The 23,983-nt window shown below is 43.3% G+C and overlaps 1 protein-coding gene across 8 annotated transcripts in view; it reads left to right on the top strand.

The window, feature by feature from the left end:
• Positions 1 to 23,983, top strand: part of FYN (FYN proto-oncogene, Src family tyrosine kinase) — a 207,592-nt gene that overhangs the window by 99,386 nt on the left and 84,223 nt on the right. The window contains exon 1 of one of the 8 annotated variants that reach the window (XM_032338002.1): positions 12,339 to 12,817. The exons of the other annotated variants lie outside the window; for them this stretch is intronic. The gene's annotated coding sequence lies outside the window, so the exon portion shown is untranslated. Of the gene's footprint in view, positions 1 to 12,338; positions 12,818 to 23,983 lie in introns of those variants that run through there. 8 annotated transcript variants of the gene reach the window in all.

The raw sequence follows: 23,983 nt of genomic DNA on the forward strand, positions 1-23,983 counted from the left end.
GAGAGAAAGGGAAGCAGGCTCCCTGCTGAGCAGAGAGTGTGGGGTTCGATCCCAGGACCCTGGGATCATTACCTGAGCCAAAGGCAGAGGCTTTAATCCACTGAGCCACCCAGGCGCCCCCCATCTTTTTATTCTTAACAAAGCCACTAGTTTAGGAGAATGATAAAACCAACACCTACATGCTCTTTACCTAGATTCACTAATTGTTCTGAATTTTCCATATTTGTTTTCTTTATTCCTTCTTCCAATTATTTATACATATGTATTTCTATGTATTGCATGTAATATATATGACATACATTATATAAATTTTTGCTGTGCCATATTTGAAAGTTGCAAACATCTTGGCACTTTACCTCAAATATTTCATTGTGTATCTCCTAAGAACATGGATTCTTCTACATAACCACAACACTCTTACACCTAAGAAGTTTACAGTGCTTCCATGATACTGTCTAGCATCTGGTCCATAGTCAGACCTCCCCCATTATCCAGGCTGCATGTGGTATAGAACGTCTTGAGTTCTGGCCTTGCCTGTCTCTTCATAGTGTTGGTCAACTTACTCCTTCTCTCTTCCTGAAAATTGTTAGATTGAGAGGCTTGGTATTAGATGCGGGTTAAACTTTTTTTTGTTTTAATAGTTCATAGATGGTAATGCGTGTTTGATGTTACATCACAACAGGAGGCGTACAATGTCAACTTGTGCCGCCATCCACAGAGTTCAGTTCGCGCTCTCGGGCGCGGTGGTAACCAGACCTTCCCTATGCCCAGATACACCGGGAGTCAGTGAGGCATCTGTGGGCTGCTCCGGGGATCCTTTGTGAACATCTTGCCACCCTCCTGCCTTTCGTCCCGTGCTTTGAGCAGCAATGGGTAATCCCTACCTGGATCGCTTGCTACACTGGGGTAGTGTCCGATACTTTTTACCCTTTGCTTTCTCTTCCTCGGTTCTTTATAGGGAATGATCTAGGCCTTCATGTTTTTACAGTGATGATTAGCCACTTCCCTGGTGGCCAGCTAGGTTTTGCTGTGATAATAGATAATGCTTGTCTTTAGATAAGAAGGAGTAACTTTAACAAAGCTGTTTACCTCATGCCAGAGTACCACAAAGGCTCCTTAACTATCGAACATTTTTCACTTTTTCCCACACACACCAGCTCAGGTTAGTGAGCAAAGGGACTCGTTCAGGGTCTCCGGGCTCCTCTGGTGGAGCCGAGGTCAAGCAGGATCTGTCAGGGATTTTCTACTTTGCCGTGTTCCCTCTGATTCCCAGCCCTGTCGGTGCCTTGCACCTACAGTTCCTGCCCTAGATGAATGCCCAGGTCTGTGAAACAAGGCAGAGTCAGCCAGGAGGGGGCTATACCACTAGAGAAACGCAAGGTGCATGTGCTCCGGGGTCGCAGACAGCTGCGGGCCCAGTACTATCAGAAGTCTTGATCTGTATTCTAACCCTCCCAGGTTTTCAGTGTCGGGAGCTCATTTATATATTCTGACACTCGTCAGCAGAACCGGCAGGTTTCAGCACCTGCACTGCGGCTGGCGGACTCCTCTCGTCAGCCAAGGCTTTGTTTAAAATGGAATTCTTGGCTTGCGTTTCACATACTCTTTTAAACAAAGATTCACATTCTTGAAATTTGATTTGGGGGGTGTTTGCTTTTTGAAGAGGGGGAAACTTGGGTTTTATAGATGTGTTCTTTAACTGATATATTATTACAAATCCTCGTATTAATGAGTAGGTTAATAGCACAGTAGTGGATATTTCATCTGTGGCTTTGAACGAAAACAAACACATTTCCCTCTGAATATCATCTGTAGGATTTTTCTGTTTGAAATTGTTGTCTGAGGGGCACCTCTCGGTTTAGTGGTTCTGTCGATTAAGCGCCTTCCTCCGGCTCAGGTCATGATCTCAGGGCCCCAGGATCGAGTCCCGAGGTGGGCTCCCTGCTCAGAGAAGAGTCTGCTTCTCCCTCTGCCTCTGTCCATCCTTCCTGCTTGTGCTCTCTCTCTCCCACTCTCTTTTTCTCAAATAAAGTCTTCAAAAAAATATTATAATTGTTCTCTGAGTCCTTACCAAGGAGATGAAGCCTCTCTGTTTCACCCGCCTCATCCTCGTTCTTTGTGTGTGTTTAACTGTAGTAACGTGCCACGGAAGGAACTGTGCGTTGTTCCCATGAGGAGAACTGGAACAGAGCTAACACAGATCAATAGTAGGGCTCCTCAGAATGGGCCTCAGTTGTCACAGTGTGTTGGCCAAGGCCAATGACCAATTAGTTAACGCTAATCATTTGTAGGAGAAATTATCCTTGAGTTTGGAGTAACGGGGAAACAATTGCAGGTAGAGGCCCTCTCTGGTCTTACTCCATCCTGCAGGAGTTTAGTCCTACCCTCCCATTTTACAGATTAACAACCTGAGGCACCGGCACATTGAGTCGGGCCTAGGTCAGACCTAATTAGCTTGGGTCTCTTGTGATTCCTCCTCACATTTCCTGAAGTTAAAGTTTTTCGTCAGCAAGTACAAACCATACTGCCTTACCCCAGCGTAACACTCGTCCCACAGACACACACGGTGTTTCTTCCCATGCTAACCCGCCATGACCCAGCTTCCCACCGCCAGGAACATTTAACAAGCGAAGAAATGAAGGTCTGAATCCATGCTGCCCAATAGAAATAGAAGGCAAAGTGCATGTATAACTTAAAATTTGCCAGAAGCCATGTTAAATTAAAGTAAAAAAGAAATAGGTAAAATGAATTTTAATAATACACTTTAACCTAAGATATAGCTAAAGATATAGCCCTATAGCCCTAAGGTATAGCTAAATTATTATAGCACCAATCCATATTAAAAATTAGTAAGGGGCGCCTGGGTGGCTCAGTAGGTTAAGCCTCTGCCTTCAGCTCAGGTCATGATCTCAGGGTCCTGGGATTGAGCCCCACCTCAGGCTCTCTGCTTGGCAGGGAGCCTGCTTCCCCTTCTCCCTGTGCTCTACCTGCCTCTCTGCCTACTTGTGACCTCTCTCTCTGTCAAATTAAAAAAAAAATTATTGAAATATTTGTGGGCAGTCTTAGAAATCTCAGTGTGTATGTAACACCTAACGGCACATCTCAGTTGAGACAGGGCACATTTGAAGCATTCTATGTGGCTCCTGGCTACTTCTTTGGGCTGCACACACCCAGCAAGATTCTTTAATTGACTCTCTTGAGAGAAACTTAATCAGCTTTCTTGTCCTCCCCACCAGTCTGAGGCCACATATTTCTATCCTCTTTGTGCCACTTTTTCCCCCAGCTAAGTCTAATTACAGGGAGATGCTGGGTTTGGCCATAACGGCCAACTCAGCATTTTCTTCCAGTTCTGGCAGCTGGTGAGACCCACATCCCCGGCCTTGTAAATGACAGTGTAAAGCACACTTCCAAATGTCTCCACAGCACTTTCCATGATGTCCTTTCTCTGAGGGGGTAACTCCGTGGCATTTTGCAAACCCAGGGTGATTTTTTTTTTTTAATTCATCTTTACTGAAAGACCCATTCTAATCAATGGATTCTTAAAATTCGTGCAGACTTGTAGTCTCCCAGGACCTCAGCAGAACAAGTAAGCATTATATACTTTTTAGCTGTTTTTACACCAGGTGTACCTTTGTTTTGATTCATGATGGTTTCTTCTTCTTCTTTTCTTTTTTTTTTTTTAATTAGTGAAATACTAGTCAATACATCAGTCCCACTTTGAGCATTATTCACAGTGAAACCAAGAACATTATTCACAATGAAACATTAATAAAGGTCAGATTCCATTTCCACTAAATGTCAAGTCTCCTGGCCATTGACCCTGTCGCTTAAAGTATTAGATTATCATACAGTCCTGGAGTGGGGGGGGGGGGTGACAGAAGAAGGGTGACAGGTCCCTGGAGTTTGTTATGATGGACTTTACCCAAATGGAAACGCTGAACTGTGAAAACAGAAATTTGAATAGGGTAAAGATTGTCCCATATTCCTAATTAGAGGCCAGACTCCACATCTTCCAATAATCTCCATTAAATAAAGGATAGAAAGGATAATGCCTTTTTCTCATCCTCTGGCCTCTTCCGGTCATTGAAGGATGACTCCATCAAACCAGAGAAATGAGTTTCCCCTATTTTCCTTCAACTCTGTATTCCTTAGATTTTGACCTTGTGTCAATCTCTCCTATTCACAGGGCCCTTGAATCTTTAGGTGTAAGGTTGCATTTGGAATCAAAACGATGTATTTTATAAGGGCAGGTTTTTTTCTATCACCTCCCCCCAACCCTTTCCTACATCAGTACTCAGTCCCCATTTTTTTAAAAGATTTTATTTATTTATTTGACAGATCACAAGTAGGCAGAGAGACAGACGGCGGGGGCGGGGGGGGGGGGAGGAAGCAGGCTCCCTTCTGAGCAGAGAAGCCGATGTGGGACTCCATCCCAGGACCCTGGGATCTTGACCTGAGCTGAAGGCAGAGGCTTAACCCACTGAGTCACCCAGGCGCCCCTCAGTCCCCATTTAAATCACAGCCCTTTTATTCACTCTGATTCAAAGGCATTTTTATTTCTTTAAGCGGATATCTTGTGTTCATTTCAAAATATCATTTACTAGCTGTATTTCTGCTCTATAACCAGAAATCAGCTGAGTTGCCTCGGTTTAGAAATGTTTCAGTTTCATCTTCAATCTTTTTTTTTTTTTTTTTAATTTATTAGACAGAGAGAGATCACAAGTAGGCAGAGAGGCAGGCAGAGAGGGGGGGGGGGGAAGCAGGCTCCCTGCTGAGCAGAGAGTCCGATGCGGGGCTCAATCCCAGGACCCTGAGATCATGACCTGAGCCGAAGGCAGGAGCTTAACCCACTGAGCCACCCAGGCGCCCTCATCTTCAATCTTCATAGTTGACTGAGAGGGATGGATGAGGGACTGAGGAAAGGAAAGGAAATCTAGAATGGAATGGAAAGGCAGAGCTTCATCTACTTCAAGAATTCTTACCTGGATCACGTGAAGAGATGTTAAAAACCTTGGTCCCAGGCCTCACTGTCAGAAGCCCTGGGGACAGGGACCCAAACCAGTATATTAAGAACCACCCATGCTTAGTCAGTTGTGTCCATTTGTCAAATTCAGGGGCAGCTTTGCCACGTGTAAATTATACCTTATCAAACTTAATATCCCGAAGTATATTTATATGCATGCATTGAGATTTTTGAAATTGTTGACACCCACCATGGAGAATATTTTGACTACCAAACTAGACTCTGAGATAAAGCTCACAGTCAAAACAAGCATTCATTCATTCAGTAAACATTTAAGAAGCAGTGCTAGGCATTGTTTCTGCCTTGGGAAAACAGAGGTACATTGAGACCCAGTACTTTGACGAAGGTTTTGTTTTATGGGTGAGACCAGTATTCACCAATGAGGATGCAAAATGGAAAGTGTAATATGAGTATGTCTATAGAGCAAAAAAGGAAAAAAAGACCCCCAACAAATACACACCCACGCACGCACACACACATTCCCAGCTCTACCCCCCTGCCTTCTTGAAGATAGAATGGGGTAGGCAGTCTTGGGAAAATTTCAGAGAGAAGCCGCAGAACATGAGTCCTGGGGCATGATTAGGCAAGGAACTGGAAAATATTACGCCTGTTTTACAAAGGAACGGCTCTCAAAATTTGGTTATTTGGTTCCAAAGTTAATTTTTTAAAAAAGCCATTATGTCATCAGTTGTTTTTTAAAGTGATTTCCACAAGCTTTCGTAGTCTCCAGTTTGTCTGTCCTGCTCTATCTTGTCCCAGTGCCTGACACAGTAGGCACGCCACCCAGTAGGTGTGCTGAACTGAATTGATGCCTTCAGTAGTTTGCCTCGCCCCCGACAAACTGTTATACACCACTGCGTCTTGGGATAATAATAGTAGTGTGTAATTTTCAAAATAGCACCCAAGTTACCTCTGTAAGTATGGCTTCCTGAACACTAAAAATATTTGCCCTTGAAGGAGAGTGCATTTAAGAATATTTAAGTAGTTCCTGATGGTGTGTGTCACTGTGTGATTTGACTTTTATATTTCAAGAACGCTAACTCTTCTTGCTAACCCAGTGTTTTATTCTTTTTCACTGTTCGATATAGCTAAGGTTTTGGATGAGCTACTGAGCCAAAAAGAAATGATCATGGCATCCCTTACCAAGTCTGTCCTTCCAGCAGATCCGGGACACAGCATTGTGTTTTCCTGGGTACTGGCTGCTCTTTCAGGAGTTGAGGGGCAAAGAGTATGTGAGAGGAGCTGTTGACACTGCATTGAAAAAAATATTCTCAGCGCAGGGTGTCAACTGCTCTCCCTACACATTTTTGCAGCCTCTATGCAAATTACCATCATTGGTTACTTTGATACCGCGGAGCATAACAGGAACATTTGTAGCTTTTTGTTGTGACACGGGAGGACAAGAACTAGCTCCCTTACTGCCTTTTTTAGAAAGCTGAATAAGATTTCCGGAGGTACCCTGTGCACTGGAAGTGTTTGCTGCTGTTCTTCCCATTTCTGAAGCCTAAACAAAATGTGCCTTCCAGTGTGTGTTCCATTAAGTAGCCATTCTGGTTGCAGGGAAAGTAGATGAAGCCATGGGAACTGGGTTTAGGGTTATAAACGACGGGATGGACAGGGCATTCACTTTGGTGCTGGACATAGAGTTGAAATCTGAGCTCTCCACTGCAGATGAGCTGTGGGGTCTTGGGCAAGTCACTTCACCTCTGTGAACCTCGCCTTCCTACTTTCTGAAGTGGGAGTCGAGCATCACGGGAGATAACATGTAGTGCTCAAGTGATGCCTGGCACTATTAAATGCTTATGCCATGTCCAGCCTCTTTACTCTGCCCTTGTTAGCATATATATCAATTTTTGTCATCCTCTTGTTGAAAAACTTTTCAGGGTTCCCATTAGCCTCTGAGAAAGAAACGTCGTAACCTGATGTTCAAGACCCTTCACCGTTCCTGTCTGATCTACCTTTCTACCACATCTGCCCTTACACTTAATAGTCATCCCACGACCAAAGCAAGCCACCTCTGTACCCTCAGTGGGCCTCGGACACTCACTCTCCTCCTCCAGGATGCTTTCTTCCCATCTCTTAGAGTCTGCCACGAGCGAGGCTCATCCTAAATGCCCTTTCTTCCCAGGCCCTCAGGCTGGAAAAATCCCTTCTTCATCCGGCACTGTGTCTCTCTCTCAGCACAGGTGCTCAGAGAGGCCTCCCCTGGTCAAGCTTCTCTTGTCTGCAAGGAGGCCTGCGGGTGGCCACCTTCCCACTGTGTCCTCACGTGGCCTCTCTGTACCGATGCAGCCCTGATATCACTTCCTCTTGTCACAAGGGCAGACCTATTAGCCTAGGACCTCATCGAGCCTTAACTACCTCCTTAAAAGACCTGTCTCCAAATATTGTGATAGTGGGGGTTAGAGCTTCAGTATATGAATTTGGGGGAGACACTATTCAGGCAATAACACACGCATATAAAAATACTGCCAGCTCCTCTGAGTGAGTGTGCGTGCGCGCGCATGCCCCTGTGTGCTCTGTTACTAGCTTCCTTCTTTGCCACGGTCATGCAGAAAGCCCACAGAGCAGCAGATGGCTTTGTCGCTCACCTGTGGGAGCCCTGCCCGGCAGGCCCAGTAGAGCTGCCTTTGCTCCTCAGAGCCCTCCGCTGCCACTGCGAGGGCTCCGGGAGACACACACCGTCTCCTGAGCAGAGCAGTGCCCTCGCAGCCCCTCCTGGCACCTGGCTGCCAGTGAAGGGGAAAGACATTGACCCACAGCAGGGAAGGGAAGCGATCAGGGTACGAGAACAGGAGGGGGACATTTTTGTTTTAAAAGAAAGAAATGAAGTCTTTCCTTTTACTTCTCTGCTAAACACTGTCCATGGGTGTTTTGCTTGGTTCCTCCAGATTTCTCCAGGTCCCCGATTCTGAAAGCTGCTAAGGAAGTCCTCAGCTCTACCAGTTTAGACCCTTGGTATGGTCCTTCCTTAACACACCCCTGACTTACAGAGGGAGGCTGCTGGGTTACGAATAGTTCTTATTCTGCTAGATCAGAGGCTCCTCAAGCCATCGTCTGCCTGCAGGTTAGCTGGAGCCACAAGTGTTGCATTATGCTAAGTATTTATTCTCACCAATAATCTGCTGGAAAGTGTGGTTTCACACTTCTCTGCCAGGACGAAGGTTCTCACCCCTTAGTGAACCAAGTCACCTGGGGAGCGTCTACAAAATCCCGAAGCCCTTTGCTTCTGCTTCTCCTCCCATCCGTGAGAGTGAGATGACCCAGGGCCTCCCTAAACCTGTACTATTAACCGCCGTGTCATCGTTTCCTTATTACTTTCTCAGAGGTTTCTTATTAAGTTTTTCCAATATAGGATGCCCCCCCCTTTTTTCTCCTGATAAATTCCAATGATGAGTTCATTTTTTAAAATATTTTGTTCTGGGGCACCTGGGTGGCTCAGTGGGTTAGGGCCTCTGCCCTCGGCTCAGGTCATGATCCCAGGGTCCTGGGATTGAGCCCTGCATCGGGCTCTCTGCTCGCCAGGGAGCCTGTTTCCCTTCCTCTCTCTCTGCCTACTTGTGATCTCTGTCTGTTCAAATAAATGAATAAAATCTTTGAAAAAAATAGTTTGTTCTATTATGGAAAATTTTGAATTTATAGGAAGTAAACAGTGTAGCCTAATAGGCCAACCCCCGCCATGAATCCTTCAGCGAGCTCCCACAGTTACCCACATTCTGCCATTCTTGTTTCATCTGTACCTGGATTATTGTTACTGTTTTTTGACTCTGCAGTTTTGTTTCATAGAAAAAAGATAGAGAGCGCAGGCGCTGCTCATGCATTGTCTCTGAACTAAAACATGGTTCCGTGTCCGTACAGGTGTTTCCCCCACCATATGGCATTTAATCCTCACAATACCCCAAGGCATTTTTCCCCACATTTTATAACTGTGGAACCTGAAGCGCTAAGAAACCAAACCTGTGCAGCCTCCCAGCGAGTAAGTGCTCGAGCAGGGGTTCACGGCCAGACGTGTCCGAAAGCCGTTGCTTTTCCCCCAAGCCACACCTTAGGGGAATAAGGGCCATAAAAAAAAATGCATAGATAAGTTTTAGTTTGGGTAGAGGGATCACTATATGATAAAGCAAATGTGGTATAATGTTAATGTTAGAAGCTAGGTGCATGTTCAGTATAAACTTACTAAATGTGCAGATATGAAAGTGTTACAGTCTGGGGAGATGGGTAGCTGTATGCTAAAGAAAATACAGTATAATGTTAATGTTAGAACTAGGTAGATAATGTAAAAGTATTAAAACTATATATTTGCAGTTTTTCACAATAAAATGTTGAAGGGGAATTCCAACAGAAGCACACTTTGTCTTACCCATCGAACAGTGGACAAAACACACAAGCTATTTTCAGTTATTACCCATCCTATTCATGTCTTCGCAAAGAAACAGAGTAGAGACTTGGTTGAATTTTAATTTTAGAAATGTCAGGCCAGGGATAGAAATCGCTTGGAGGTGTACCTAACTGACATTGACTGGTGAGGTCCGAGAGCACTCTGAAAACCCCTGCAGGAACAGAGCCTCTTGGGGGTGGTGCCAGTGAGCTGACAGCTCGGGAGCTACCTCCCATACCCCTGCCCCCGCCCATTGCAGCTCCTGGAAATCTAGAGCTCCATATAATGATGGGTGGTCCTCTTTTCCAGTTCTGGCCCTTGGGTGGGATTCCATCATTTACCCAAAGGAACATTTTATGTATATTCAACCTGCATGTTGAAGCCTTTCCTTTTCATGGGAAGACAGAGTCCATTTCTTTTATACTACATCAGAAATAGAGCAGCCCACAGCATTCCTTTGTGTAACACAGGCCCTACCTTGACTTGGCCTGGCCAGGAACTGCTGAGCAACCTGTGCTATGTTGGGAGCAATGGTTGGAGGCAAAGATACTCTGTTCAAGGGATTCCCGAGGGTGTTTCATTGCTGAAGGTATAGCCAGCAGGCCCCTTCCCACTCCTGTAGAGAACCCTGTGTGTCCCAGTGGCCCAAGCATGGTTGACATTGGAATTACCCAACCTGCCCTTCTAGCGTTAGCCTACTCTGCAGGAGGAAGCTGCTCAGAGATAGGAAAGCCACCACCAGAATCCTCCAGGGTCCCCACAAATTGCAAAACTATAGTTACACAAGGAAACTAAGAAGTTTCTAGTAACCACCTTTCCCACTGATTTCCAAAATTCTGATTGAGTCTTGGGGCCCATGTGACCCTGATGTTCATACTGTTATACTAATCTCCTTTCACTCTGCCCTGAACAGAAATTAAAGCTCTCAAAAGGTACCTGTCCCTTAAGTTAACTAGTTCCTCAGCTTCCTTTATCCTGAAATGCTTAGGCAGTCCTGGCTAGAAGGAAGAACGGGCTTTGTAATCACACTGGATGTGGACCCCCAACTTCTCCCATTCCTAGCTGTTAGGACTTGAGGAAAAGTGCCTAAGTTCTTTGAGCCCAGCTCATAGGATTATTGTAAGGTTGGAGCTCAGATAAAAGTATGTGCAGCCACCTAACATAGTGTCACTATGAATAGCTAATGTCACTAAGCATTGGTTTCCCTTTTCTCCCGTGTGTGATATATTGTAAGGTATGAGATGAGGGCTCATATACCTGCCACTAGCTGGTGGTATGACCACGTCTTTTTGCATCTGTACACCTCCATCTCATTATCTAAAAATGGCCTGTTCTCCAAGATGCTGCGACTTTACACCACATTTGCTCCTTAGGGGGATCCTTCAGACTGTGGGGGCACAGGGGAAATTCCTGAGCATGGGGCAGCCCAGAAACATTGAGAACTGGGACTGGTGAGCTTGAGGTAGGGACAGCAGGGGAGAAATGATCAAAATGACACCAAAATCCAAAGGTTAGCATTTTTAAAAACTAAGATCACCACTGGGGAGTTTTGTCAAGGCTGGGTTACAGCACGCTAAGGAGTGTGGGTGCCTGTGCTTCTGGTCCTTTCTGTGTAGGAAACCTATTGCAGCCCAGGCCCCTTCCGACTCCCTGCCCCAGGGAGGCTCCCGGCTGCTTCCAACACACCACTGCAGCATTCCTGCCCACGCGTGTTACTGTGCCCTCCTCCCAACAATGATTTCCATTATCATTTCGTGTGTTTTCTAAGAGGTTGTTTGCTCAGTTTTGCATGACAAACATCGAATCTGTTGTCCGCTTTGCTGTTTAGCCTTGCTTGCGGATCTTCCGTCCGTATTGTGGGCTCCTGCCTGCTGCAGCCATCCAGACACTCTGAACGCCTTTACTTTCTTCTCCGCAGCTGCAAGGAGCCCTGTCGTTGGGCTTAAACGGGAGCAGATGGAAGTAAGCAGGGGTGTGGAGGCAATTAGAGGTTTTCTTGCTCCCAGCAGTGGGGTTTGCTCTTTCTTTGGGTTTGTGGCTGTTCTTGCTCATTTTTTCTTTCATCTGGGCTCTGTCAGGCTATCAGCTTTCTTTTCAGGCTGTGTTCTGCTGCTGGTTGCAGGAAGTTGTGAAATGGGGTGACTTCGTTGCTTATGGTTTGGGATCAAACTTCCCACATCCAGGTATAGATAACGTGTATCATGATGACAACGGTGCTTCGTATTTGTAACCCATTCTGCCATCTAAAGGGTGCCTTCACCTACATCACTGTCCCGTTTTGTCTGCTTTAAACTCAGGAAGAAGCAAAGGCTCTTCTCATTCTGCTAGAGTGGGAGTTTTTCCTTGTCTTTACACCATCTCTGCAGTCAAACCACAAAGTGGAGAGTTATAGAATGAAACTGTAGCCTTCTGCTTCATTCCTTTTCTCTTTCTAGTTTCCGTTCAATATTTTCCAAACCCTTGGGGCTCCTGGGTGGCTCAGTTGGCTAAGGGTCTGCCTTCTGCTTAAGTCATGATCCCGGGGTCCAGGGATCGAGCCCCAGGTCAGGATCCCTGCTTGGTGGGGAGTCTGCTTCTCCTTCTCCCTCTGCTTATCCTCTCTCTCTGTCAAATAACTAAATAAAATCTCTCTCTCTCTCTCTCTCTCTATATATATATATATATATATATATATAGCAAACACTTTATCAGCACACTGCTAGATTGTCTAGACATTTAAATAATTGTAACAGGTAACATTTTCCACCAGGGAGCTTCCCATCTAGTGGAGGAAACAGCTGCCAAATGTGAGTTTAAGCAACAGTGCCCCGCACACAGCAGGCACTCAGGAACGCAGTGTTGAATGAGTGGCAAAGAGATGGATGGGTAATGTAACCCACTAAAGTTCTGAAAAGCAAGGAGAAGAGCGAGGGAGGAACCGAAAGAGACCTAGTCCTCAACGCGTGCAGCACCCTGGGGGTGCCTGGGCGTGAGAAGGCAAGAGGACCAGGCACCCTCGTGAATCATCTGCGTTAGTGACTTGCCATCCATTAGTGCAGCTAAACAAGAGCCAAAGACATCAGAGGAAACCTATTGATAGAAGCTTAGAAGAATGAGCAGGAAGATGTCGTGCTCTGCTCTGTAGCGCAGGACAAGCAGAAAGAGGGAAAGAAGCAGGCAAACAGACGGACTGGAAGGGAGAGCCTACCGGGTTGCAGCCCCATGCTGAGAGCTGGGAGAAGGCAGGGGGAGAATCAGGGTTCTCCCTTGATTGTCGGGACTTGGTTGGGACTTGGCCCACCCTGCCATGCACAGGAAACAGTGAATCAATGCGACTGTCCCACCCCCACATGATCAAGTGTGGGGGATAAGCCAAGGAGCTGAGAGACTGGGAGACCCATGAGAGCCGGAGGAGCTAAAAGGAAGGCTTCTGGAGGGTAAGATCAGCTTGGGGCCTGGCACGTGAATGAGGTGTGGGAACTGCAAGGCACGGGAGCGTGGAGACACGCACCATCCTGGGTGGAGATTGTGCGGGGGCCGTGGGAGATCGGTGGAAGGCGTGGGGGGCCCTACTGCGGAAGGCTTGCAAGCCGAGCTGGAGAGCTGAGGAGAGTGCTGAGCAGGAAAGCAACAGTGTGGTTAAGTGGAACTTGTCCATGCCCCGAATTCTCATTAGTGTCCTGCAGCCGCAGATGCTGAGCTCGGGGCTCTGCGCTAAGGGAGGGGAAGCTGAGGGAAGCAGACCCCTCCTTGGGATGGACACTGAGCCTTTTCAGTGTCTCCTGGGGGCCCTGATACACTACAGCCCAACTACCACCACTCGGGTGGTGGACCAAGAGTAAGAAAAGATCCTCCAGTGCGACTGTGAGGAGACACTGTTTCTGTTGGTTGTTTTGGCTGCCACGAAGCTGTGCTAAGTTTGAGTGTTTTCGGAGAGCTCCAGAAGTTTGTGCTGCAGAACTCTAGGTACTTTATTATGGAGAATTTTATTTATTTGTTTATTAATTATCAAAATGTAGTTGACACACAATGTTACATAGTTTCAGGTATACAAAATAGTGTGATTCAACTTCTCTGTACACCACAAGTACCTGTCCCCATACAATGCTATTACAGTCCCACTGACTGTATTCCGTGTGCTGTACCTTTCATCTTCGTGGCTTATTCACTCCCTTTCTGGAAGCCTGTACCTCTCACTCCCCTTCACCTACCTTGTCCATCTCCCCCACTCTGGCACCCACCAGTTTGTTCTCTGTATTTATGGATCTGTTTCTTTTTCTTCATATATTCTTTCATTTTTTTGTTTTGTTTTATTTTTATATTCCACATACAAGTGAAATCATATGGTATTTGGTGTTTCTGTGTCTGGCATATTTCGCTTCGCATAATGTCCATCCATGTTGTCACAAGTGTCATTAGGGTGAGCTTTTAAAAATAATATCCACGTTAATACACACCCTCAGTGTAGAGTACTTAGAAAATACAGGAAAGCACAAAGGACAAAACAAAAGTCACTATTAATCCCATCACTCAGAAATAATCATACGCGTTGCTAGTATTTTTGTTCAATGTCCAAACTCAGTGATTGCACTTAATGTTTTAGATCTTATTTTTACAACTTGGCAATATGCCATGAATACTTTTGTGTGTCAGTAAGGTTATTTTAGAGTATGACTCCAGGGCTATCTCCTATCCCACCATAAGAATGTGCCATAGTTTATCTAATCAGGTAGGAAAACAGCCTCTTTTTTGCTTATTTTGGTTGTTTCCAGTGATTTAGGTTTTAACCATTTAAAAAAACAACATCATACTATAGTATTTCTAGATAACCTTGTTTTTATTGAGTGACTTGCCCAGTCAGACCCAAGTGAACATAAAAGTTCTTCAGGAAGTTTTATCTCATTTTTGTTGTTACTTTATCGAAATGATAATCAACCCCTGAGTGGAGAAACATTGTTTGTGCCGGTCAGACCCAAGTGAACATAAAAGTTCTTCAGGAAGTTTTATCTCATTTTTGTTGTTACTTTATCGAAATGATAATCAACCCCTGAGTGGAGAAACATTGTTTGTGCCGTAGTATACTGCTCTGAGAGTATCGAAAACACAAGCCGACCAAGCCCCCTGCTGATGGATATACCCAAATGTAGAATAAGTTTAGGGGTCTCAGCTGAAGCAGATAGTCCTTAGAATTTAAATACCCTGTGCTTGATATAGTGAAATTTCAGTTTAAAAAAAATTGTTTTAAGTAACCCTCAATATTATCTTCATGTAGATGAAGAACTTCTTAACTCTCTCCCTCTACCTACCTCTTGCCCGCACCTCTCTCTTCAAGACAACTGTCTCCTTCTCGACGCGGGATGCTATTTGAAGGGCTGGTTCCTGCTCACTTTATTGTAAGCTGTGTGGAAGAGAAGGTGGCAACCTTATTTTTCCTTTGAGGCAGAGTTTGATTTGCAGAGGCCTGGAACTTCCTGTTTGTGTTTCTTTTCCAGTAACACATGTGATTCACCACAATTCAAGGTAACCCCATCTACAATGCCCCATTTTTTTCAAGTGGAATTTTTCTGTGGGAACCATAGAATAGAAAGGAATCCTGTAAGCCTTCCATGAAATTGTGCTGTCTGCTTCTCATAGTTCTGCAATATAATTGGTTACTTGTTTTTCTGAATAATTTTTTTATCGTCCTATGCTTATCCGAATGAGGTGCGCATCAAAGAGCAGGAAGTGAAGGTCAAGGGGCACCTGGGTGGCTCAGTCGGTTAAGCGGCTGCCTTCGACTCAGGTCATGCTCTCGGGGTCCTGGGATTGAGCTCTCCCGTCAGGGTCCCTGCTCAGCAGGGAGTCTGCTTCTCCCTCTCCCTCTGCCTGCTCCTGCACGTGTGCGTTCGCACACTCTCTCTCTCTCAAGTAAATAAATAAAAGCTTTAAAAAGGAAAAAGAAATGAAGGTCAAGAAAAATAAGTGTTCTATTTCTTTGAAAAAATTACTTTAACTGTTACTGGTGCATAGGAACAGAATTTTTCATATTGAACTAATAGTTTGCTAAGGCATTTTGCCAACTCTGATAGTTTATCTGCAATTTCTCTTTGGTCCATATAATCAGTGACATCCATAAATATGAGTTTTAGTTCTCCCTTTCCAACATTCATTTATTTATTTATCTCTCTCTCTCTCTCTCTCTGTCTCTTTCTCTTATTTTGCCACTTTGCGTAGGACCCACAGTACAGTGTTAAGCAGAGTAGGGACGGCACACCTCGACTTGTTCTTAATTTTAAAGGGAAGGCTGCTAGCTAACATTTCATCATTGAACATGATGCTTACCATTGGGATTTGGTTAATACACTTTAGGTTAAGAAAGTTCCCTTCTGATCCTAGTTTGCTAAGAGTGTATGTTTTTTAAAATCACAAATAAGTGTTGAATTTTACTCAGTGCTTTTTCTGTGTCCATTGATAAGATCAAGGGGTTTTTTCTCTTTTAATCTGATAATGGGGAACTTGCTGTCAGCAACTTGCTTAAGTTAAATCACCCTTGCATCATTGGTAAAAATCCAAGTTAGCCATGATATATTCCGTGCACTATTGGGTTCATTTGCTAATATATTTTTAGGATTTTTATTTGTATTAATATCTGAAATTGGCCTATAATTTTCCCTTATCTGAACCTAGTGCGTATTGGTTTTGTTTTCTTTGAGGGAGAGACGAGTAGATTTTTAACTGATGCGTCAGTTTCTTCAATGGTTATAGGACCGTATTTTCTGAAATTCTTCATCTCACTGAAATTTTCAAACTTAATGACATACAGTTGTTCATAGTACACTCTTATTTTTTAATCTCTGCTGTATTTATAGTTTTATTCTCTCTTTTATTCCTAATATTATGTTGAGTATTCCCTGTGTTTTTCTTGAACGATTTTGTTGATTAGCCTGTCAACCTTTTCAAATAAGCAGCTTTTTCTTTGTTAATCTTCTCTAGTATATATTTGTTCACCGATTTTATTAGTTTCTACCCTTCGTTTATCCCTTCTTCCGCTTTCTTTGCATTTACTCTCATTCACTTTCTTACCTCTTGAGTTGGCTACTCATTAATTTTCCATCTTTTTTTTCTTTCCTAGGATCAGATTTAAGTATTTTCCTCTAACTACATTGTTAGTGGAATCTTCCCAGTGGTTTGATGGAATATTTTCATCATCACTCAATTTTAAGAACGTCGTCATTACCATAATTGTTTCTTCTTTGATTCATGAGATACTAGGCATGTCATCTTAAATCCGCAAACAAGTGAGAGTTTTTTAGTAACCATTTTGTTTAGGAGTCTAACTTTTAAAAATCTGTTGTTGTTAGAGAATGTTTTCTATGTGAAACCAGTTCCACAGAATTTATTGAGACTTGGTTCATAGCCTAGTGTGTGATCGATTTCTTAAAAACATTCTATGAATGTTTTTTTAAAATCCATATTCACTGATGGGTGCTGGTAAGATAGAACTCTAAAAATAAACCCCTTAGATGAAACCTCTTAATCATGTTGTTCAAGTCTTTTACGGACTTATTAATTCACCAGTCATTCAGAGAGGTATTGTTAAAATCTCCCACTGTGTTTGTCATACTGTCCTTACAGTTCTGATAATTTGCTTTAATCATGGAAGAGTGTCAAAGAGCCCTTTGCTGGTACTGTCCTCTTTCTCTCAGAACATGGAGTCCTTTCTTTAGCTTCCAAGTAACTATGAATCTGGTTTCTCAGAAGCCCTGGCCTCAAGGCATCCACCTTCAGATTACCTTTTTAGATTTCACACTGTGGGCCATTTTCAGGGGGAAAGAGAAGAGCTACTGTGCTTCAAGGAGCCTTAAAGTTCACCTAGTCCAACCAGTATCTGTTGATCCAAATTCTGCTGGGACATTTCCAGTGTCACATAGTCTCTACAATCATTGCGAAGTTCTCATCATTAAAACAAGTCATAAGGAAATATTCTTCTATGTAACAACCCATCAGTTTTTGTTTTTTTTTTTTTAAGACTGCTTAAACGTCTTCTTTTGCTTAGAGCCAAACAATTTTCAGTTTTTATTAGTTTGTCCCAACACAATTTCAGGTCTTTTCAATATCTCTTATTTTCTGGACAAGTTCTAGATTCTATATACTCATGGTTTGAGAGACTTTCAAACTGTACACACACACATATGTGTAAGTGTGTGTATGTATCTCTCTCTCTCTCTCTCTATATATATATATATATGTTTTGAAAATATCTTATTTGATAATGACTAGAGAAGCCCCTTAGAAAAATATGCTATATTGAGGCTAAAACCCACTGACCACATCATATAGGAATTTCTCTCTCCCAAGAGAAATAGTTGAGATGAGAGATTTATGGCTCTTGTCTCTTGTTCTAAACTGTACACCAAGATCCATGCAGTCCGTGCCCTGAAGATCAGCAGCAACTACAGGAGGAAGGGAAACAATACACAGCAACAGATTGCCTTTTATATATTTGAAAAAAAGTTCCAACTTTGTTTAGAAATTATGCCGATCTGCTGACATAAAGTAAGTGTTGTATTTGGAAGTTTTAGAATTCACAACTTATACACGGAGGGAATAGTAAGAGGTGTCAGAAGATCTCCTCCCATTGTGGAAATAGTACCCTATTGTGCTTGCAGGGAGTTGGCTATAAATCATGCGCATTCTACCCCCTTTCCCTTATGATCCTCTCCAACCATCAGGGAAAGCAAACCCCAGCTTGGTGCCCAGAACTCTTCAGACAGTTAAAGAGTCCCACCTTCAAACAGACGCACAAAATCTTCATTACTTGATACAATGCTTAGCATTTACTTAAAGAGGAAGAGAGGGACACCATTGCCCTTTGAAATGGTGTCTGTCTCTTGGTGCCTAAAATTTCGTTATTGTTGCAACTGAAAGACTCAAGAGTTCAGATTTGCTAAGGATGGGTCAGTGCAGCCTTTAGTGTGACAGCTCCTTCCTTGTGATCTGTTAACCTCCTTAGCTCAGCTTGACTGAGGGGAGGACCCTCATGATAACCAGCAAAACTTCTTCTCTTGGTTAAGTCAAGCTAGGTTTGTTAAGTAACTTTACCCAACACATTTATAGAATAAAAGTTCCTGCCTTTCTGTTTCTGAAACCTTCTCTTAAGTGAGGCCAAACCTAATGCTATGTTTCATTAGGCATGGCATTAGATCACACTGACTTTCCTGTGCCATGTCAAACAATTGACTCAAACTGAAATTACTCAGCTAGCACCCCCCAATCTTGTTCACACGTGCTGCTGCTCAAACCACACACCCACCTTCCTGTAGTTATGCAACATCTTTTTTTCAGGCCCTCACATTTTCCTTCACTAATTTTATCATCTCAGTTCTGGCCCTATTACCCTGGCCTAGCAAGATATGTCACCTAACATTTCCTGTCCCTCCAAACTCATCTGAGTATTTTATCAGGTAATTTTTCTGTATCTTCATCTAAGATGTTGGCAGAGTTGTTGAAAGGCTCAGAGCCCTGTTCTGTGTCTTTTGGAGTCTACCTTCTGAGAGGACACGAACTCATTGATCAGCTCCATTTAAATATTACCATTCCCTTCATTGCCTTGGTATCCAGCCCACATTTTCCTGTCTCCCAAGGGAATGTGAGGAGCTTTTTTGGATGATCCACTGCTAAAGTCCATAAAGAACCACATTTCTCTGATTCCTTTTAAAATAGAAAATGGGCTAACCATCCCTATCCTGTATGAGGGATCAGACCAAACACTGAAACACTTTCATGGGATGATCCAAACTGGGCTTTTTTCATCTAGCACTCCGTGATACTTTTTCCGTAAGATCAATCTATTTAATAAAATCAATTAATGTTTGAGATTTCAAATATGGAAGTGGGACTGAACTTTATCCAAAGCTGTTTTTACTTGTTTTGTGGGCATTTGGTTCAACAATTTTCCTCACATGTGCTGAACTATTAAGTACTAGAATGTGTCAGCTAGAATGTTAGAGATAAACCAAGTTCTCCAGGACCATTCCACCCGTCAACAACCCTGCATGTCCCTCTACCAAACCCTCCCCATCACGTCCTACATCTAGATTAATTAATATTGGCTTGGTCTACCAAACTCCTTCTTAGCTGTGTGCCCCTCTTCTGGGTTCTCCCTTTGCTGAGCCATTCTGCATAGAGATAACAGACCAAGTCACTCGCTCAGAGCTCTTTAGGGCCTCCCTTCCACACTCCAAACTAGGTCCATCCTGCTCCCTTGGCTGATAGTCTGCTCAGAGCCACCTCCCCATTCCTCAGACTTATACCACCGAGTGGGGTCATGACTGTTCCCTAAAAGTCTCCCCTGCCTCCCGGACTCCCTGGTGCCATCTTTGCTGCCAGTATTCCTGAGGTGGAGAATATTCCAATCAGTTTCTACATTTAGAAATCTTGCTCCTCTCTCAAGCAATAAAATAAATGCTTCTCCTTGATGAAGTCTTGACTGATCCTCCACTGAAAGGGATTTCTTCTTCTTCTGAGCTCCTGTTAGCGCTGTGTAACTACCAAGTAACAGTTGTGTAGAATTGTTTCTCTCCTTGTTTTATCAAAAGTTGCTCTAGGGCTGGGACAGTGGCTTATTCACCTGTTTAGCTCACAAAGGGCCGGGCACCTAGTAAATGGGACATAGTGTTGGACAGATGACTAGATGGATGGATAGATGATAGTGTTGAGATTCAAAGGAGATAAATAACTTGTCAAGATCACAAAGTTTTGGGTAATAGAATTGATGATAGAGTCAGTTCCCAAATTCAACAATAAGGTATTCATCCAACACTGTACCACATTCTCTTCCATGGTTTTGCTTTGATCTTTCTGTGTAAGTATTAGTCATAAAACATCCAATTTTAAGAATTAGACCCAAAGTTCCATATTTGACTGTAATACCTCTTGTTTTAGCACATGTAGAAATATATACTTGGGGGAAAGGCATGGTGGGCTTTTCTTACCACATTCTTCATAAATAATATGAAAGAAGGAGACACTGCCACTTTGAAAACCTTTCGCCACACAACTTAAAACATCTTCAAAAACATTGGAAACTTTGGTCTTTCCAACTGCGAAAATCAGAATTCTCTTAATGGAAGAATGCACTTGAGTCATACTGCGTCAGCAGTTTTTGGGGGAAGGAGTGGCCTAGGAATCCAATGTCAAAAATAAGAGCTTAAGCCCAGGGATGAAATGGTTACCCTATGAGGGAGGTGGTGCTGGCTTTCTCAGGCTACCCTGTAACAAAAGCATGATGTTGTCAACCTGAGCTAGGGCTGATTAGCTTCATTTGAATCTGAAAGGGAGCCCACATCCTTCCTGTGCCACGGGAAGATGCTGAAAAGAACTCACAGAGAAAGCAGATGGACTAATATGTGTTATGTTTCCCAGACATCCTGTCCCCAGTGCCTCCAGAACACTGCAGTAATTGGGAATGAGGTTGAAAGAGGAAAGAACAAAGGAATGAAAGTATAAAATGCTGAGGAAAAGCCAGCCAGAAGCTATTCTTTTTAATCTGCTTCTCTTCGTGCTTTTTCAAATGTGCTTCTGTAGATAATGGCAAAGGGAAAGAAATGCGGGGTCATTTTTTCCGTTTTCAAGTCAAATTGTTATCTTGCACAATAGACGCACCAGGACTTGCTCTCATTCATGGGTTGACCAACTCCCACTCCACCAGTTTCAAAAGTGAAGGTGGCCAATGTGTCTTTTTGTTGTTCTGTGATGTTAGAGCCTCTTTCTTGCTTTTTAAAATAAGTTCCCCTAAAGTCTGGAGGGCTGAAGCCCAAGCCATTTATTTCAGTAATTCAGTCAAATTTTCCAATTTGCCTTCAATGTTAGTTTAAAAAAAAAAAAAAAAAAAAGACATGAATCATAGCGGCATGATTATGGATAAACCAAAAAAAAAAAAAAAGAGAGAGAGAGAGAGAGAGATGAAGAGCAGGAAAGAGCCTGCCTGTCTAACATTCCTTTTCTCACCAAGTATCTCTTGAGTTACTCTGGTACAGGTAAGATTTATCAGTATTAGTGACGTTAATGTCATGCTGCCGAAAGTCACCACTGAAGGAATCTGGAACCATGTAAATAAAGGCAGGGACTACTTCAAAATGGGCGAGTATCTTAGTGACAGTTAAACATACTGTCACTCTATGTTCAGAAGTTCAAGGCGTCAGATTTTAATTAGATATAACAGGACACAAAGAGAAATGGGGTGTAAATTCTAGAATTCTTTCCAGGGGAGCTCATGCAGTATTTCTGGAGGTCTTCATAGTAAGCAAGATTTCCAACCCTACACATTGCAGGCCTTTATTCCTACAATTTCTTAATTCTGAATTTGTTTCCACACATAGATTTTGAGCATACATTTGCTCAAAATATTTCACAGGGTCATGAATGCTATCTATCTTGCTTGTGTTGCAACTTTACCCTATTAGTTACAATTGAGTTATCATTTAGATAATTGAAATTTTTTACCTTTTAAGGAAAAACTCTGGAATCATCTAAAAAGTGTGTAATTTGCCTGAGAGATACAGAACAGCAAATTATTTGATGCTTTGAAAATAAAAAGAAATAGGGCAGAATCTGAACTAAAAGAATAACCGGTTCTCTTTGCCCTCTCCTGGGATATTTTATAACATCTTGGGTTCACCTTTCAGTAAGCATCTGTTGGGTTAAGGCGCTCTTAAGTTTTTCCATTTAGAAATATAGTCTTGGGGCGCCTGGGTGGCTCAGTGGGTTAAAGCCTCTGCTTTCAGCTCAGGTCATGATCCCAGGGTGTCCTGGGATCAAGCCCAGTATCTGGCTCTCTGCTCAGTAGGGAGCCTGCTTCCCTTCCTCTCTCTGCCTGCCTCTCTGCGTACTTGTGATCTCTCTCTGTCAAATAAATAAATAAAATCTTAAAAAAGAAAAAAGAAATATAATCTTATCATATAAAACCCACTTATTCAGGTGCACTGGCAAATGGCACTGTCCCTCCTTTAAGGGAGTCCAATCTGTCTATTAGAAACATGATTATTGGGGCACCTGGGTGGCTCAGTCATTAAGCGTCTCCCTTTGGCTCAGTTCATGAGACCAGGGTCCTGGGATCAAGCCCCGCATCAGGCTCCCTGATCAGTAGGAAGCCTGCTTCTCCCTCTCCCACTCCCCCTGCTTGTGTTCCCTCTCTCCCTGCCTCTCTGTCAAATAAATAAATAAAATCTTTTTTAAAAAAATGATTATTATTGCCATTAAATTTTAGCTGTTGCTCCAGAAAGACAGTCAAGGTTTGTGTTGCTTGTGAAAGATCAGCAGGCAATATTGGAGCTGCAAATATTTTTTATTATTATTCACATCACCTGCGAGCAAACAACCCTTAGGAACTGGCACAAACTTAAAATGTGAGTGCTAGAAGAAATGTTCAAGATTATCTGGGTCAGGGGCGCCGGGTGGCTCAGTCAGTTAAGCATCCGACCTCAGGGTCATGAGATCGAGCCTCACATCGGACTCCGCACCAGGCTCCGGCCCTGGGCACGGAGCCTGCTTATGATATTATATTCTCTCCCTCTCCTTCCGCCTCTCCCCCAGCTCTCCACATATCAAATGTGACTCAGCCATTGCAGAGGCTAGACCCAGGAACAATGAGTGGCTTACCTGAGGTCTCCAGTGGGTCAGATTACTCCATTCACCTCTTAGGGAACATATTTCACTGCAGATGGTTCACAAATGCAGACAACACGGGTCATTTTACATTTTCTAGGAGCCGTGATGAAAAAGCAAAAAGAAACTCCTGAAAGTAATTGTAAGAATATATTTTATTTAGGATGACATGTCCCAAATATTATAATTTTAACATGCAGTCAGTATTTCAGAATTTATCAGTTACTGACTTTACATACTTTTCTTCCCATTAAGTCTGAAATCTGGCTAATACACTTCACACTTAAATCACAACCACATGCAGTTAGAGAGGATGTACCATTTTGGACAGCACCGGTCTCTACTGCGAAACAGCCCCAAGTTTTGCACCATCCCACAGGCTCATAGCCTTTGAAATTGTAAATACCCCTGGGTCTAGCTCACATTTCTTTTGAATTTTTGCTCTTAACATGCCCAGCTTGTCTCCTGAAAACCCAAGAGAAGGAAGCAAACACAAAGTGCTGTAAAACGAGTGTCTCTATTGAAAACATGGTCCGACTCTTGCTAAGATAGTGTCGCCCTGTGATCTATGACCCCTGCCTTCCTCTAATTCCATGAAGTTCTGCATTTCCTTAATGTCAGAAGTTCCCTTGCCGGCTGCAGCTGTTTCCTGTGGATAATGTTCTAAATGGCCTTTATTTATGAGATGTCTTGTGCTGTAACTGCTCTCAGAAAGAGTAGGAGTTCTGTCAGTCAGTCTAATTAACGGTCTTCTAAGAAATAATGGTTAAACTTGAGCTGTCACTCTCCACAGTGATATCTCTCACTTTGACCTAATTACAAAACTGAACATTAAAATATGTAAGGAGGGGAGATCAGAGAAGAGGATCATTTGGCTTTCTGTTTGTTCAGCATCATCTCTTATGTCTCCCAGCCCCCACCGCCCAGCGGCCGAGCAAAGGCAACACGGGAATGGGAAT

The sequence above is a fragment of the Mustela erminea genome, chromosome 4 (genome assembly GCF_009829155.1).
Source record: "Mustela erminea isolate mMusErm1 chromosome 4, mMusErm1.Pri, whole genome shotgun sequence".
Lineage (NCBI taxonomy): Eukaryota > Metazoa > Chordata > Mammalia > Carnivora > Mustelidae > Mustela > Mustela erminea.